At 46.3% G+C, this 17,978-nt stretch overlaps 1 protein-coding gene across 1 annotated transcript in view; it reads left to right on the forward strand.

Annotated features, from left to right (window-relative positions):
- Positions 1–252: 252 nt before the first annotated feature.
- The window catches only part of GPAT4 (glycerol-3-phosphate acyltransferase 4), a 33,538-nt gene continuing 15,812 nt past the window's right edge, over positions 253–17,978 (forward strand). The window contains exons 1-2 of the mRNA XM_043454016.1: positions 253–257; positions 12,179–12,183. The gene's annotated coding sequence lies outside the window, so the exon portion shown is untranslated. The remainder of the gene's footprint in view (positions 258–12,178; positions 12,184–17,978) is intronic.

The raw sequence follows: 17,978 nt of genomic DNA on the forward strand, positions 1-17,978 counted from the left end.
TTTCACAAGCCTGTATTGCACTTTGAATTCATATTAGATAATTTTATAAAGTTTTATTGAAATGAAGCAGTATTCTCTGGTCCTTCCCCCCCATCCCCCCACCCCCGCCACATCCTCCACCTGCCTTTTGTCTATGGAAAAATTTAGCCAGAGAACAAGTTTAATCGGGGAAGTGAGAAAATGCAGAAACAAAGGAAAACAACCCAACAAGACTAAAAAATAATGATAGCTTAGTCAATAAGCATAGTTAAAGACCTGTCATTCTGCTCAAGGGCTATATTCTGAGCCATATCCTGTGAGCCTTCTTGTAGATACTGAAACCCCCGCCAGGTGGAAGAAGTTAACTACATGATGACTAGACTATGGCCATGACATAAGCTGCCACAATGATAAGAACTGGCCTCAAAGACATGGGAGCGAAATGACCCTGGAACTGAAAAGTAACTGTACTTACAACAGTCAAGATGACCCTGGTCAGACCATCGATGACCAATTTCAAGATGATGGTCAGAGCTGACTGTGCTGTTTCTACAAGTAGCCCACTCCCTCAGCTTATAAAAGCTCTTGCCCACTGGTTGGGGGCAGGGAGCCAGCCTTTGACTAGGAGTCTGCCATGCCTCATGTTACCCCCACCACCAGTTGCCAGCATCCAAAATAAAGCAACCTTCCCCTTCCACCAACTTGGCCTTTTTTTTGACTTTTGAGCAGTGAACAGCCAAACCCCACTTTGGGCTACATTGTAAATAGCACAGCTGTGTTTATTGCCCCCCTTTCCTATTAAAATTATTAATTTTGGAAATATATATGTACTATATGTCACAACTATGATCCTGTAAAGTTTTTTCTAGTGATAATCTAAAAAAAAAAAAAAATGAAAGTGGTCCAGGACTCTTTTGACCTTTGAAGAATCGAGACTAAGATAAACTGGCCTAATTTATAACCCTCTTTCTATCTTGGTAATGTGTCCATTCACTGAGCTCTGGTATTTTTCCTGTTAAAAACCCCTTTTACTATTTTTCCCTATATAGAGTATGTATTGTCTACCAAATTTCAGGCATTCAGTACTAGCTCATTGCATGATTTCAATAACTGCATAAATAATTTGTCAAGTTTCTGGTAGTTACACTGTGTAGGTTTTACTCATTTAACAAACATTGATTTTTGAGCAACTGCTATGTGCCAGACTTTATATTCACTGTTGGGAATGGAAAGATGCATTTTAGAAATTCACAGCCCAGCGAAGAAAGCCAGACACATAAAGAGATAACAAAAAAATGAATAGGGAATTCCTTGCTGGTCCATGGTTAGGACTCCCCAGTTTCCCTGTCAAGGGTGCAGTTTCAGTCCCTGGACTAAGAGTGATAGGGACAGCAGAGAGAAATCAGAGAACACATCCTGTTGGAGTTGACCGCTAACATGAGTCTCTAAAAGGTGACCAGATGTTAGCCAGAAATTGCATTTTAGTTAGCTTAAACTAAAGCTACTTTTTGAGTTATTATCAAACCAACTGAAGCTCTCCTTTTCATTTTCCTTTTCTTGAGACTCTCAGAAAGGCAACTTAAAGGAGGTGGTAATGACAGGTGGGTGTGAATGTTAGAAAACAGAGAGCTGGGTAAAAGAAGTAGTTTTCCGTATTCATCCAAGAGGATGCTCTGCTCAGCCAAGGTTTTCTCAGCCACGTGGCAGGTAGAATGCTATACAAGTAGACTCTGAGGGCGGGTGTATCCAATTGCTAGAGCCTTTAGAGTCACACATTCCATTTTTCTTTTCTTAAATTTTATAGTCAACAAACAACCTATTGATGATGGTTTAGTTTCCCAAGTAGATTTCCTGCTATTAAGAGTATAAACTGACCTATGGATTCTCTTATCCCAATTCTATTATTAACCTAATTCTATTAGTTAATTTAGCATTTCAGTTATCCAGCTAAATTAACTGAGCCTTATCAGTTATGAATGAGCCTTATCTTGTTATCAGAGACTCCTGTAGGCTTGATTACTACAAAAATCAGTACCCAAAGCCAGACTATCCTGCTGTGAACCGGCAAAATCAAGTTCATGTATTTTCATACTGAGGACCACAAATACAAACTGAAAAACCCGTCTTCATTTTGCTCTTGCCTGCAAAGTCCTACTGAAGTCCGAATGTTCTTGTATTACTCTCATCCAAAATCTATATCATCCATATTCTGATGAGTCTCAAATTTACATCACAAGCTTGGATTTCTCCTCCCAACTCCAGACTCATGTATCAAAGAATAACATTTCAAATGGTGGTTCCCCTCAATATTAAAAATAGAACTACCAAACAATACAGCAACTCCGTTTAGGGGTGTATAAATAAGACAATTAAAAGCAGGATCTCATATATTTGTACATTCATATCATACCAGAATTATTCACAGTATCCAAAAGGTGGAAGCAACTCAAACGCCCACCAATGAATGACTGACTGAAGAAAATGTGACCTATACCTATGATGAAATATTATTTAGCCATAAAAAGGAAGGAAATTCTGGATGAAGCTGGAGGACATTATGCTAAGTGAATTATGCCAGTCACAAAAAGACATGAATCTTATGACTTCATTTACATGAGGTTTGAGGTCTGAGGTTTGAGTATCAAACTCATAGAAACAGAGAGTAGAATGGTGGTTGCCTAGAGCTGGGGAAAAGGGGAATGGGGAGCTTTGTTTAATGGATATAGAGTTTTCTTTTTTCAAGATGATACATTTCTGGAGGTTAATGGCCCAACAATGTGAATATACTTAACACTGCTGAACTGCATACTTAGAAGTGGTTAGGATGGTCAATTTTATGTGTATTTCACCACAATACATTTTTTTTAAAAGAACCCAACTTTTGCTTAATTTGACATTTCCTCTTGAGGGTTGGAAATCAATGTTTCTAGTTGAGGATTCACCTCTCAATAAATGTCAAAGGCTTTGCACACACAGCAGGTGACTTGGATAGGAGGAGAGAAGGTATACAGCATACTTGCGGGATGTTTGTACTGGGAGAAAGAGTATCTTTTGAAAAAAGTATCTTCCCAGTTCATAAGACTGTGTGTCACACACACAGCAAATGCAGTGATTGTAGAGGCTCATTTTGGGAAAAGAACTCAAAGTTAGGATGGTGGGGGAAGTTATTAAACTTCTCACTGAGCCCCTGAACCCTGTGATCCCCAACTCTTAAAGGACTATCCTTCATCAGGTTTTTAAAATTACTCATGTCATTTTGTAGTATGAGAGTATGCTCATTCTAGAATGTGAAAATACCTTTAATAATAATCTAAAAGTATAAATTCACAGTGACAAGGGGTTTGCTGTTGGATATAAGCCTGATCATGCTTTCGGCAACAGGCGTCCTCTGTAGGTAAACCTACTTTGTGTCTAATTTTTCAACCATTCCTTGTTATTTTCTTCCTCCCATTTGTATTCCTCCTGCCTAGAAATGACCATGAGAGAGATGTGCCCGGATTATTGGCCTTTGCAAACAAAACTTTGAAGCCTAAGGGAACTATATTAGACCAGTTCTTATTGGCTTCCTCTTTGGAATGAAGTTTGATTACCTTCCTGAACTCAAGAGGATTAGAGACAGTCCCAGGGAATGTGTGTGCCTATTCTCATGTGTGTGTGTGTGTGTTGATAACCAACAACTGAGTCTACTATTTGATTGGGCAAAGAACTGATCAACAGCATTTGTGTTCACTCTCTAGTATGTGTAAAATATTTTTAAATTTCAGAATTACTATGCACAAAGAACTGCAGTGTATGGTAAGAATCGTGAAGAAATTTAAACACGAATACGTATGAGCAAAGCAGGTGAATGGATGACTCCTACGTTTTGACTGATCCTGGGTCAAGAAAGGAGAGCAGATGCAAGAACCCAAAAAGCAGTTTTGATGGTGGTGGCCACTTTAAAGCCCGATCCCTGACACTGATGATGTCCAGTTTCTTCTTTTACAGAACTTAATCTAGTTGAAGATTAGAGACAGCCATGCATTATTCAGCTTTGCACCACTGGGACCAAAGTTCGTTAAAGAATGGATAAATGATTGAGTTAATGAATTCGGGAAAAGTCCCACAGGTATGGTAACATTTAGCATGAGGAGGAGCAACCCTGTGTCTGGGAGCAAAGTCATCATTCTTACATGTCGATTTTGAGGTCTAAGAATATGGACCTCAAGACCCACTGTCAGATCATTTAGCATGAACTGGCAATCTGACACCAGTGTGCAGAATAAACTAGGAGAGAGGGCTTGACCTTTTAAGAAGGAAAGGGCTAATTTTTTAAATAGGAGGATCAACTTTAGGACAGATGATATAAGCTCGGGTCAGGCGTTTGAAGTTTGAAGACATGGTGAGAAAAACACGTGCAAACTTCTGCAGGCAGTAACCAGACTTTAGCAGAGAGGTTGGTTCCAAGTTGAGGTAGACATTGGAAAGTTGCACCTTAGAGGGGATTCGGAAATGCCAACACCAACCCTTGAACTCCTTGGGTTTTCGCTAGCTGGCAAAGGAGACTGATGAATGTGGTGGTGGTGATGATGACAGCTAGCATTTCTGGAGCGTGCCGACCGCAAGTGATCTGTATCTCACTGTATACTCACGACGGCCCCAAGATGACAAGGCCGTTTCGTGACTCAAGCCTCTTTTAGCTAATCAGGGCTGATTTCACTCTCTTCAGAACCTACAACGAGTGTTCCTAGGGCGAAGCAGCCAGTATTCAGGTCCTGGCGCAGCGCAGAAGCGTGGAGACCCGTCTTTAGGAAATGGCAGCCCACTCCAGTTTTGTTGCCTGGAGAATCCCATGGATGGAGGAGCCTGGTGTGCTACAGCCCACGGGGTCGCAAAGAGTCGGACACGACTGAGCGAGTTCACTTTCACTTTTTCACTTTCCCCTTATTAGAGCGGGAGTCTCGAGAAGGCACGCGCCAGGAGCGCCCAGGGCGCTCAATACTGGTCTCTGCAGCAGCTAGCCCGGCCGGGGCAACGGTCTTCGCCCTCCAGCTGGCAGCTCCGCAGCTCCTGGGCGCGCCCACATGGAGCTAGCGACGCGGCAGCCCGCCTCTCCGCCTCCCGCCCCGCCCCCTCGGCTCCCCGCCTCCCCGGCCCAGCACTCGGCGCCCCATCTGCCCGTCTCCCCGCGCCCCGCCCCTCGAAGCCCCGCCTCCTCAGTCCCGCCCTCCTCTGGGCCCCGCCTCCCCGGCCCACCACTCGGCGCCCCGTCTGCTCATCTCCCGGCGCCCAGCCCCCTATCGCCCCGCCCCTCGGGGCCACGCCCAGCCCGGCCGGGCGCGCGCCGGCGCGTGGGTGCGGGGCTTGAGGTTAGACGGTGGCGGGCGGGGGTGGGGCTGGGACGCGAGGGTCACGTCAAGGCGGCGTAGACAAAGGGCGGGCGCGCGCACGTCCCTACGCACGCCTGGGGCCGGCGGCGGCGGCGGCGGCAGTGGCGGCAAGGGCGGGACGGACGGTCCGCGGAGGCATTTGGCGTTCGGAGCCTCGTGCTTGGTGAGTCGTGCGCGGCCGCCGCTTCCTGAAGGTCATGGGCCTCTAGCGGGGCTGGGGGTTTGGGCCGGTGGCCTCGAGGGCCCGGTCGCGGGACCGCCCTCTCCCTGCGCCGCCCCGGCGTCGGGAGGCACCACTGCCGCTGCCGGGGTGGGGGGTTCCGGGCGTTGGAGCGGCCCGCCCGTCCTCGCCGCGCCCTCCGTCCGGGGCCGGGCCCGCGTCCCCGCGCCCCCGCGCCCCCGGCGTGTGAGAGGTCGCGGGGAGGCGCCTTCGCCGTAACGGCTGAGGCGGCCCCGGGATGTCGGTTTTCCGCTCTTGATACCGAAGGGAGCCCCATTTTGCTTTTCTTGAGGATTTCTCAAGCCTCAAAATCCTTGCCTTTCCGTTTTGATTTCACGACCCGCGAAGCATCCTCCTCCCAGAGGAATTAGTTTATTTCCTGGCTTACCGTGTCACCGAGGGCTTTTAACTTTTGCCGTTGAAAAGTTAGGGGAAATGTACACCGTATGAAACACCACACTTCTGTGGAAGACAGCCCCGTACCGGACCTTAGTGCCTCACCGTCCAGGGAAGGTCTCTGTGCCGTGTGAATAACCTTATTGAGGTCCGTTGAAGAATTTCCCTTTCTGGTTCATTTCCCTTAATTTTGGTTGAAGTTCGAGTACTTCTGCCCCGTGTCGTGTAGATTCTACCTCAGACCAAGAGAAATGGCATGAAAAGCAGTTATCCTTAGACCAAAGATTGTAGAAAAAGAGCCCAGTGTTAATGCCAGTTGGATATTCTTTTCTCGTTTTCACAACGACTTTTTTTTCAATCTTGTATTTAGAATTTCAGACAGAGAAGTAGATAGAGCAGCGAACCGTGGTGTATGCCTCAGCCAAACCCACGAGCTCACCTATGACTGAGCTCGTCTCATCCCCCTCACGCCACCCCCATATCTCTGGGATAAATCCTTGATGTCAAAAGTAGCTTAAGAGTCAGAATAAAAATGTTACTTTATGACTGCATTGGGACTGAGCCTACCATTACAAGGCCTTCAACTCAGAAACACACAATGGCATTGAAGAGGGATGGGAAAAGACATCTAAAATAATTAAGCTGCTAGAGGACAGGTTAAAACAAAAGGTGGGGATGAGAGCTTCCAGAGCATCTTGTCTTAACTTTCATTTCTGATGAACCCTCAAGGCCCAGGGAGGTTCAGTGACTTGTCCGGATCTGCAGGGAGTGTGAGAGGTTGAACTGAGGCTGGAAAAGACATCTCCCAAGGCCGCATCTAGTCTTCCTCCTGTACCCTGCTGCTTGCCTTTGGCGTTTTTTCTGGAAAAGAGAAAAGTGTGAAAGGGCTGTGATTGAAAACTCTTCCAACGAAGGGCTAGGGTGGGCAAATATGATCCTTTCTGCCAAAATCTGGAATAATGAAACTTTGGGATAGGCGTTAAATTATTTCTTAAGCTAGACTTGGGACAGATTGAGGAGTTTTCACCATAGCTTTGAGGAAACATGGGAAGATGCTGACCTTAAAAGTGGAATTCCAGACTGAGAATGAGAACAAACTTGAAGATTTAGATTACACTCATAGCTATTTAATGAAGTGTGACTAAGAGAAACTGGAATTATTTTTAGGGGGGTTAACCCTTGGCTTCTCTGGTGGCTCAGACAGTAAAGAATCTGCCTGGAACCCAGGAGTCCCGGGTTTGATCCCTGGTTTGGGACGATCCCCTGGAGAAGGCAGTGGCAACCCACTCCACTATTCTTGCCTAGAGAATCCCATGGACAGAGGAGCCTGGTGGGCTATAGGCCATGGGGTCACAAAGAGTTGGACAGGACTGAGCAACTTACTTACTTACCCTTGATGTTTTGCTCTTGGTAGCCTGGAAAACAATAGCACCCTCCCATAAAACATCCTTCCTTGATGTGAGCAGATAAGAATCCAGCACTGCGTGTGTTGCATTATGGGTTAGACTTTTTTTCTTTTAAACCATAATCTGCATTTTCTAGTGTACTTTATCCAATTAAGTTTCCTTGTCTCAAGTAAGACAGGTAAATTCAGTATCTGGGCCTTAATTTTTTTTTTACCCTTAAATGCTGCCCGAGGGATGCTGTAATTCTTGTATGTAGACTTCTCTGAGTTTGCTTATAAGTTCAGTTTGTATGATATGACATAATTGTTTATAAATTTACTTTCAGGATGGACTTTTCTTCTGTGAGTTTGTGACCTAAATACAGTAATTGTCATGCACACCTATCTTATGGAAATGCGGCTCCAGTGAACAGCATCTGGGTATCTTGGTAAATCATTACCCCTGAAGACATGGCGTGGTTGGGGGGAATTGTATTTTTTTTTTGAGGGGCGAAGGTGGTGTGTGCTGGAGAATATGGTTCTGGTCAAGCTTGAGCTGTACTGCAGAATTGTTTCTTTAGGTAAAACAGAACCTCGTCACGGCAGGTCATTTACTTCTCACTGTATCATTAGGCTCATGGCAGGGTGGGTACCTGAGCAAGTGTCATCAGTGCCCTGTAGCATGAGGAATGAATTTTAGAGTTAGGAGAAGCTTGGGATTCCCCGTAAGTCCTTTAAGGCGCTCTTTCCTATAAAACATGGACATGCACACACCACCAGCCATGTGGAGGCTGGCCTGCTCTGTTGAAGCATTTGTCGTGGATAAGAGTTGTTAGGGTGTTTGCTTCCTATTAAACTGTGAGCTCAAGATCTGCAACTCCAGGAAAGTACTTTGTAAAACGTAGGCATATAGTATACTTCCGTTGACGTTTTAAATAGAAAAACAAACCAAAAAACCAGTGAGGGAACTTAAATCCACAGAAGGTGAATAACTTATTGACAGTCACACAGAGCAGAAAGGAACAGAGCTGAGCATCCAGCCTCAGACTGGACTCCTGAGTCCAATTCTTAGCCCCTCCTTTGCACAGTTCTCTTCACACCTCAGAGGACAAGGGAGGGGAAGATACGTGGCATGTATTTTTTTCCTTACGCATTGGAGTTTTCATTATCTTCAAGGTCTGCCTTCAAAGTTTGTGGTCAGTGCTAAGTAAAACAGGTGAAATAATTTTAATAATTTAACCCAAATTATCCAGAATATCTGTTCAACATGTAATCAACATACAAGCCCTTTGTTAAATTATCTATTTTTAATGGGAGAATAATTGCTTTACGGTGTTGTGTTGGTTTCTGTCGTGTATCAACATGAATCAGCCATAGGTGTATGTGTATCCCCTCCTTCTTGAACTTCTTCCTACCTCCCACTGCGTCTCACCCCTCTAGGATGTCACAGAGCGTCAGAGTTGAGCTCCTTGCATCACACAGCAAATTTCCACTGGCTGGCTAATTTTACATACAGTAATGTATATGTTTCAGTAACATACAAGCTCTTAGTGAGATCTTTTACATTCCTGTTTTTTCACCTTAAATCACTGAAATTCCAGTGTCTGTTTTTACAGCTCATTTCAATTTCGACTGTCCTCGTTCCCCAGCACTCAGGGGTTATACGTGGTTAGTGGCTGTTGTGTCGGGCAGCACAGAATCACTGTCAACTGAACACAGAGATGAAAGAGCGTTTTATGTTCCTGGTAGAATGCAGGTCTGAGGTTGGAGTTTTTTTTTTCCGTTGCACTGGGTCTTTATTGTGTGAGCGGGCCTTCTCAAATTTCGGTGAACGGGGGCTCCTCCTCGTTGCAGTGCAAAGGCTTCGCGCTGCAGTGGCTTATTTGTTGCAGACTGTGGTCTCTAGAGCTCAGGCTTCAGCAGCTGTGGGGCCCAACCTTAGTTGCTCCATGGCAGGTGGAATCTTCTCAGACCAGGGATCGAACCCCTGTCCCCTGAATTGGTGGTCAGAGTCCCATCCACTGTGCCATCAGGGACGTCCAAGTTTGTGGTTTTGGTCATGAGTTTGTTTTTTTCTTTCCTGTTGAGGTGATTTCTCTTTGCCTATTTAGGGTTGTTGATACCTTGTGGCAAGTTGAACAAAGAAGTCCCCTGTGTTTCACAGATTTTGCTTTTGTGATGAAATGCTTTCTCATTGTAAGTAAGACTGCTTAGTCATAGGGGTGAGGGAGCTTGACTTTTAAAAAATGGCTAGTGACAAAACTCAATAATAAAATAACCCAATAAAAAATAGGCAAAAGATTTGCACGCTTCACCAGGGAAAACATACAGATGGCCGGTAAGCACACGAAAGATGCTTCATATCATTGGTCACGAGGGAAACACAAAACTATGAGATACCACCTCACATCTATTAGCCTGTCTAAATTTAAAAAGATTGATTGTAACAAGTGTTGGTGAGGATGTAGAGCAGATAGAACTTTCAGACACTGTTGGTGAGAATTAACACAAGATGGTCCAACCAGTTCAGAAACTGGTTTGGCAGTTTCATCAAAAGCTAAATGCTACCTCTTTCCACTCCTAGGTATTTGTGTTTATCCAGGAGAAGTGAAAGTGTGTGACCTTACATGGCTGGTAGGTAGCGGCTTTATTTGTAACAGTCCCTGACTGGAAGGACCAGTTGCTGGGTGAGTGGGTAAAGAAGCTGTGGCCTGTTCTACCCAGGCAACAGTTCAGCAGTAGGGACTGCCATGGGCAGCCCTGAATGGTTCTCAAAGGGATTATGCCAAGTAAAATAAACCAGACAGAAAGGTCTTGAAAAAAGAAGGGCAGGAAGATGCTTCCAGTTACACATACAATACTCAGATATCAAAGCACCAATTTTGAAATGGAGTTCTGAGAGCATTGTTCAGGGTCTTACAGCCCCAGCAAATCAAATTGCCCTTTCTTCAACTGATGACCCCAGAATAGCAATGTGTCCTGTATCTTTGTCCTTTTTTTTCTTTTCCAGTGATGTTGCTTTATGTTGAACTTGGTTCCACGTTACTTATTACCCAGATCCAACTCATGGGAGGCCCTTCTGGGCAAGGAGAAAGTATTTAGGCCTTAACTGAGGTCTATCTCAGTTAAGACCATGACCCTGAAGCTGACCAGCGTACATTTCCTCTGTGTGTGTGCCTTTATTTACCATCGTATCAAAATGGGGGCATTTGCTGGGTCTGTGACCTGACCGAGTAAACTCGGAAAAGTGGATACTTGCTCCAGAGCAAAGGAGAGGCCAGCCTAGGACACAGAAAGACCCCTAGAGGGGGATGCAGATCTGAGGTGTAGTCCTGCCTCTAACAGGCCAGCTTTGTGGCTCATCTCAGTCACTTAACTCTTCCAAGGCTCAATAATTTAAGCCATTAGAAGAGCTTGGATTAGAATTCTCAGTGATTGACTAATAAAGTTGTGGCTTGCTCTAGTCATCTTTGGGGTTGTAAACATCTTCCTGCAGCAGTAGTGTCGAAAACAGATTTCTCCTAAGTGTTACGTCATGACTTCTTGGGAAACACCTTCCAGTGCCCCTTCTCTGTAGTAACAGGAACTTAGCATAATAGTAATAATAGTTGATGTGTTTTGAACATTTCCCTTGTTCTAGGCTTCCCTGGTGGTTCAGCTGGCAAAGAATCTGCCTGCAATGCGGGAGACCTGGGTTCAATCCCTGGGTTGGGAAGATCCCCTGGAGAAAGGAAAGGCTACCCACTCCAGTATTCTGGCCTGGAGAACTCCATGGACTTTATAGTCCATGGGGTTGCAAAGAGTTGGCAACGACTGAGCGAATTTTACTTGTTCTAGGCACTGTGAAAAGTGAACAGTTTTTTTGGTAGGTGTTGTTGAACAGAAGCTTAAAGAAATTTAAGTAATTTACCCAAAATAACAGACTGGGCTTCCCAGCGGGGTGACTGGTAAAGAATCTGCCTGCCAATACGGGAGACTGGAGTTCGATCCCTGGGTTGGGAAGATCCCCTGGAGGAGGAAATGGCAGCCCACTCCAGTCTTCTTGCCTGGGGAATCCTAAGGACAGAGCAGCCTGGGGGGCTGTAGTCCACAGGGTCGCAAAAGAGTCACACTTGACTGAAGAGCAGAGCACACATATACGCACACACACTCAGACTAGTAAGGTGATCAAGTTAGGGTTCAAATCTAATGTCTTTTCTTTTGATTCCTGTCTGCGGACATTACCAAATGGTCCCAAGGTGGGTAGAATCAGTTGCCCCAGATTGAGTACTACTGTTCCTGTTTATGTTTAGTATGAGTTTTTAGAAGTATAGTTGCTGGACCTAAGGTTATATGTAATTTAAATTCTGATGGTGAGTGCTGAATTGTTCTGTGTAGAGGTCGTACCCTTGTACATGCCAGTCAGCAGTATTTGAGGGTATTTTCTTTTTTTCACCAATAGGATGGGTTATCAGAAACGTTTTTTGCCACCTCACTGTAGTCTTCATTCACATTTCTTGACAGCTGACCTTTGTCTGAGCTCTTAGTGCTTGCTAGGCACCGTGTAGTAGCTTGTGGTTTGTGGATTTTGTGATATGTTTTGAAATGCCTCCCTCCCCATCCAGCCTCTTAAAGTTTGGTACTTAGAATTGTGGACAGCACTCAGGTCATAATCTGATAACAATGAAGTGATCATAGGTACCATTTATTGAGATCTAACCTGTGCAACAGACATTGTGCTTAGTATGCTTTAAAAATATGCTATCTCTGTGTCAGCTGAGCACTTATTTTTCATACAGTGGCGTGTTGTCTTGTTTCTGAATGGGTGTATGACATCTCCCTGGACAGCAGGTGCGGTCTCCTGAAGTGTAGGGTGTCACAGAGCCACCGAGAGCTGACGGAAAAGAAGTTCCTGGTGCTGGGAATGTAGTAGTCCCTGCCTGGGCTTCCCAGGTGGTGCTAGTGGTAAGGAACCTGCCTGCCAGTGCAGGAGACGTGTTCATCCCTGGTCAGGAAGATCCCCCAGAGAAGGAAATGGCAACCCACTCCAGTATTGCCTGGAGAATCCCAGAGACAGAGGAGCCTGGCAGGCTGTAGTCCATAGGATCGCAGAGAGTTGGACACAACCGAAGCAACTCAGCACCACATGCCTGGTGATCAAGTCAGAATTGGTTTAGAAGCCCCAATTTAAATTTGTAAGATCCCTCCCTCTATTATTTTCTCTTCCAGGACTCTTGTTTGTTTTGTTTTGTTTTTTAAAAATATATATATATATATATAAATTGAAGTATAGTTGATGTATAACATTATATGTTACAAGTGAACCATATAGTGATTCATAATTTTTAAAGGTTATACTCCACTTATAGTTATTAGTACTATAGAATATTGACTGTATCATCACTGTTGAATAGTATGTCCTTGTAGCTTATTTTATACCTAATAGTTTATACCTCTTAATCACTTACCCTTTGGTTACCCCTTCCCTCTCCCCACTGGTAACCACTGGCTTGTTTTCTGTATCTGTGACTTGGCTTCTTTTTTGTTACATTCTCTAGTCTCTGACTTATTTCACTTGGCATAATGCCCTCCCAGTCCATCCACATTGCTGCAAATGGCAACATTTCATCTTTTTATGGCTGAATGGTATTCCATTGTGTGTCTTTATGCATTCTTCTGTTGATGGATACTTAGGTTCCTTCTGTATCTTGCAAATAATGCGGCCAGGAACATTGCAGTGCATGTATCTTTTTGAATTAATGTTTTTTATTTTCTTTGGATATAGGCCGAAGAGTGAGATTCCTGGATCGTATGGTTAATTCTGTTTTTATTTTTTTGAGGAAGCACTGTACTGTTTTCCACAGTGGACACAACAGTTTACATTCTCACCAGCAGTGTATGAGAGGTACCTTGTCTCCACCCAGGACTCTCTTCTTGTTGACAGTCATCAAAGTGTGAAGTGGTGACTGTGTGTGTGCCTTTTTGCTGAAAACGTGCCTGTAGGTGTGTGTGTTTACCACAGCATGCGTTCATACCTAACATGGTGCGTGGCATGGAGTGTGTGCCCTGAGCTAGTCACCCTGAGAACTGAGAAGCCCTGAAAAGTGACCCATCTGGGGGCTCCGGTTTGTACCCCGGGGTTGAAGAGCCTAGTTAGCTTAGAGGGGGGCTGTCAGCTTCCTAGGATGAGACCACCTTCCCTCCCGAACGGCTCAGAACTCGTTGGTTCTTAGGGTTGCCTTGGACTGGCTAGACTCCTGGGGGAACGTTGGTCCAAGTGACTCTGGATTTGGCTGAAAGTGGGGGAGGTAAAGAGAAGGAGTGACTATTGCTTTGCGCTGATGACTTACCCTGCTTCCTGTCAAGGAGTTGCAGTCTTGTTTACATGAAGCAAAATGGTTGCCTTTCCTACAAGAGCATTTATCTAGAAACCGGTGTGACAGAGTTCTGATGTGAGCAGTTTGCCATATTTCCAGAGACTGAAGTCCGTGTTAAGGGGCCTTAAGGCACTTGCACCTCTGGCTGTGATGGCTGCTCTGCGATCCAGCAACATGCTTGGGGACCCGTCTGATACCCACTGCTTTCTTACCTCGTCCCTACTTCTAAGAATCCGCGGGAGGATTGTTCAGAGTTGGCTAGTTGCTATTGTGTGTCCTGGAGTCTGGTACTCCATGGCGGAGTCTGGGTAGGGGCTAGGGACAGCGGGGCAGGTCGCTGCCTCTGAGGGGAGGAAGGAGCAGCGGGGTCAGGGGTCTGCAGGCTGCTGCTCTGAAGGGTCGCCTAGTAGATAGCCAAGGCTTTGCAGGCTGTGATCTGTCACATTATCCTTTTTCTTAGGACTGTCTATAAAGATGTAAACACCGTTCCTAGGTCATGAACTTTATCAAAACTGGCTCAGATTTGGCCCAGGGACTTGGTGTGCCCACTTCTGAACTAGGTGAAGTAATTAGTTTATTGCTAAATGTGTTTACTTTCATGTTTTGAGGACATGAACCCAGAATAACCTTGGGAATTCTCACTTGGTTGTGATCCAGAGTAAAGAGAACTAAGCTCTGGCTTGGGAAATCAAAGTCACCCTGGTGTCTGTCACCTTGGGCCCATGGACGTCAAGGTGATCGTGGCTAATGTGACAGCAGCTATCCACTGGCACAGGGATGGGCAAGTGGGATGGAGGTGTGGCCCTGGGATTAGGCTGGAATTTGACAGGTTTAAGGAATACAGTGACTCAGCAGATTGACTTGATTATAGTCTCAGAAATAGATGTAACTTCCTGAATGTCCGTTGGGACACTGTTAGAAATTTGGCATGTACCAACAGCATGACCAGTTTATAGAAATAGGCAAGCAGGTTTGTACCTTGGATTCTGAGAACACCAAATTCTGCTATAGGAACCCAGATTTGTCTTGTGGTTTCTCCCTGGTCACAAGAAGTTCCACGCAGCTGGCCCGGCATGGAGGAAGTGTTAACGTAGCTCAAGGTGTGTGAGAGATGAGAGGGCCTGGGGGTCCCAGAGCGGGGCTGGGAATGGATGCACTTGTCCACGTGCCGCCTCTGCTGGTTGCAGCTTCACCCTCTCCGCCTCTGCTCCCTCACCTGTCCAGCGGGGTGACTGACTCCACCAGAGCGCTGCGGTGGGGGTTCAGTGAGGACGGCCCATGGAAGGAGCTCATTGTACGCGCTCAGCGTCCGTCCTGGTGGCGTTGCATAAGTGTTAGCGATGATCACGAGTAAGCGGAAGTGGAGGACACTGCCCCTGAAGCAGCCTTGTCTTGGTTTCCCTGCCAGGTGTGTGGGACGTGGTGGGAGCAGTTAGGGGTCAAGGAATGGGGTCCGGGTCTCCCCTGCTGAGTTCCCTAACTGGTAAAATGGAGAGAAATGGAGAAATGGTAAAATGGAGAGAATACAGGTTGTGGGATAACATGAGAAAGGGCTTTGAGCTCTCTACAGCAGTGGACAGGACTCACAGTGAAGTCAATCACCTGTTCACTTGTTCCATTTCTTGAACTTTTAAATGTACTGGAACCGAGCCAGAAGGAGATTGGTGTGAGGACAGAAATGTTTGCCAGAGAAAAGTGAGAGGATGGCTCCCACGTTTGGAACAAGGGACTGTATTGAGTGAAAGAAGCCAAGAAGGCTACATCCTGCAAGATTCCAATTAGATGACATTCTGAGAAAAAATCTAACTGGAGACAGTGAAAAGATCGGTTATTGCCAGGGGTTGAGGGCAGGGAGGGGTGAAAAAATCAGAGCCCAGAGGATTTTTAAAGCAGTGAAGATACTCTACGATACTGTAATGATGGGTACAAATCACTGTACACTGTACGCTTGTCAAAAACCTTAACATGTACAACCCCAAGAGTGAACCCTAATGTAAACAACCTTTGTAATAAAAGAGGGGGCGGGGCCTGGTGGTTAAGAATCCACCTGTCAATACAGGGGACACGGGTTTGATCCCCGGAGCGGGAAGGTTGCACCTGCCGGAGAGCAACTAAGCCCGCGCGCCACAGCTCCTGAGCCTTGGCGCAGAGCCCTTGAGCCAGGCGCTAGTGAAGCCCGTGCGCCTGGAGCCGCCGCCGGGAGGGGCGCTGGCGCCGCGGCTGGAGAGCAGCCCCTGCTCGCCGCAGCGGAGGGAGCCCGAGTTCATCAACCAAGACCAGCTTGGCCAAAACCAAAAACAGAATAATAAATCTTAAAAAAAAAAAGTGGCCAGAAAGGCTGGAGGAGTTAATCTACGAAGAAAATGTGACAGTATCTTGTAAAACTAAAACTGTACTTCTGGAAATTCCCTGGTGGTCCAGGGGTTAGAACGCAGCACTTCCATCACTGGGGCCACAGGTTCGATCCCCTGTTGGGGAACTCAGATCCCACAAGCCACACAGTGAGGCAAAAAAAACCCCTGTATTTCCCAAGTCAGAAGTGAAAGACAGATACTGTATATTCTCACATAAATGTGGCATCCAGAAAATATGAACTTGCAGAAACAGAAGTATGGTGGTTATCAGGGGCCAAGGGGTAGGAGAAATGGGGAAATGTTGGGCAAAGGGTAAATACTTGGAGTTATGAAATGAGAAAGTTCTGGGATAGTGATTACAGTTGAAAGTTGCTGAGAGGGTAGATCTTACATGTTCTTACCACATACACAGAAAAGGTGACTCTAACACTCTGGATTGTATCAAATCCTGCTTTGGCTCTGCAGAGTTGCTCAGTGTTAATGTGTCGGTATTATCAGTAAATCAGGGGAAATAAACAAAAGCAAGAGTTATTTTTTTTCCTTAAACCTCAATTTCCTTTTCCCCTGTAATTCCATCTCTAGGAGTTTATCCTGAAAATATATTTGCACGTGCATTTTGTATGCTAAATCACGTAGACAGGTTCATTGCATTTTCTGTAACAGCAGAAGGGTGGAAACACTGGTGTCCACCCTCAGGAGAGAGCCGTTAGCCGATTCATGGAGCATTCTTACAGCTGAGAACTGTGCGCCCGTCTGCAGGAAGGGAGCTCCATTGGTGCGGAGGCAGCACTGTCCCTGGACGTGTCGAGCTAGGAAACAGAAAGCAGCGTTCCAGCGCACCCTCGCTGCTGCCTGGGCGGCTGGGCAGGAGCGATCCCTCACGGTGTCCCGGGATGTGCGGGAACATCTCGGGAACCATCCACAGCATCCTCGTGTTGGGGCTGCTGCTGTGGCCCAGAGCTCCGGGCAGCGGGGGACAGCGAGGAGGCCCGTCTTCTCCTCGGAGTGTGCCCTCTTTATCTCTTGAGCGGTGTCTCGTGTCCATATCTTTTCTTTTCCTTAATTCATTTTTTAAATTTGAGGTCTCTAATGATTTTTAATTGAAGTATAGTTGATTTATGGTGTTGGGTTAGTTTGTTCTGTGCAGCAAAGTGACTCAGTTTAAACATACATGTACATTCTTTTTCATATTCTTTCCCATTATAGTTTATCAGGACACTGCATATAGTTCCCTGTGCTGCACGGTAGCATCTTTTTGTCTGTCCAGTCTACATGTAGTAATTTGCATCTGCTAAGCCCAGACACGCATGTATTTCCTATCAGAGAAGTGTGAGTGGCCCCAGCTAGTACTTAAACCAGCGGGGTTGAAAGCTGGGTGAAACGCCTGCGGTTTTCGTCCACGCCTGCATGTGCCACCTGTTTGCCCTGCCTGGTCCCCTCGACCTTGGGGCTGAGAGGGGCTGGCCCTGGCTCTCGGCCGAGCCTGACCGCCCTCGCCCCCGCCCCGCGTGCAGTGGTGTCCCCCCACCCCCCGGTCTGTGTCGCCTGCCTGACGCTGTTTCTGTCTCCTCCTCCAGCTTCGGCAGCATGTAAGCAGCTTCTTGCCAAGAACCCAGGTCACTGCTGAGAAGAGGGCCTGAGGGAAGAGCATCCAGAGGAGCCCAATGCCAGGCGTGCCTGGGATTACACTCCCCGCGGGCAGCATGAGCTGTTCCCTGCCAGTGCCTCTGTGCCCCTGGCAAGGCCTGTAGCTCTCCAGGGAGGAGGGTCCCGGGAGCGGCGCGCCAGGAGCCCCCAGAGGAAGGATGGAGCCAGATGTGAACGCAATTTTCAGCTTATGAAGGAGTTTTAAGGAAAACAATTATTTAATTTCCACTTATTCACGTTCACAAGACTTCTGTGGGAAGTGCCAGCAAGTCA

Source organism: Cervus canadensis, chromosome 31 (assembly GCF_019320065.1).
Source record: "Cervus canadensis isolate Bull #8, Minnesota chromosome 31, ASM1932006v1, whole genome shotgun sequence".
Taxonomy (NCBI): domain Eukaryota; kingdom Metazoa; phylum Chordata; class Mammalia; order Artiodactyla; family Cervidae; genus Cervus; species Cervus canadensis.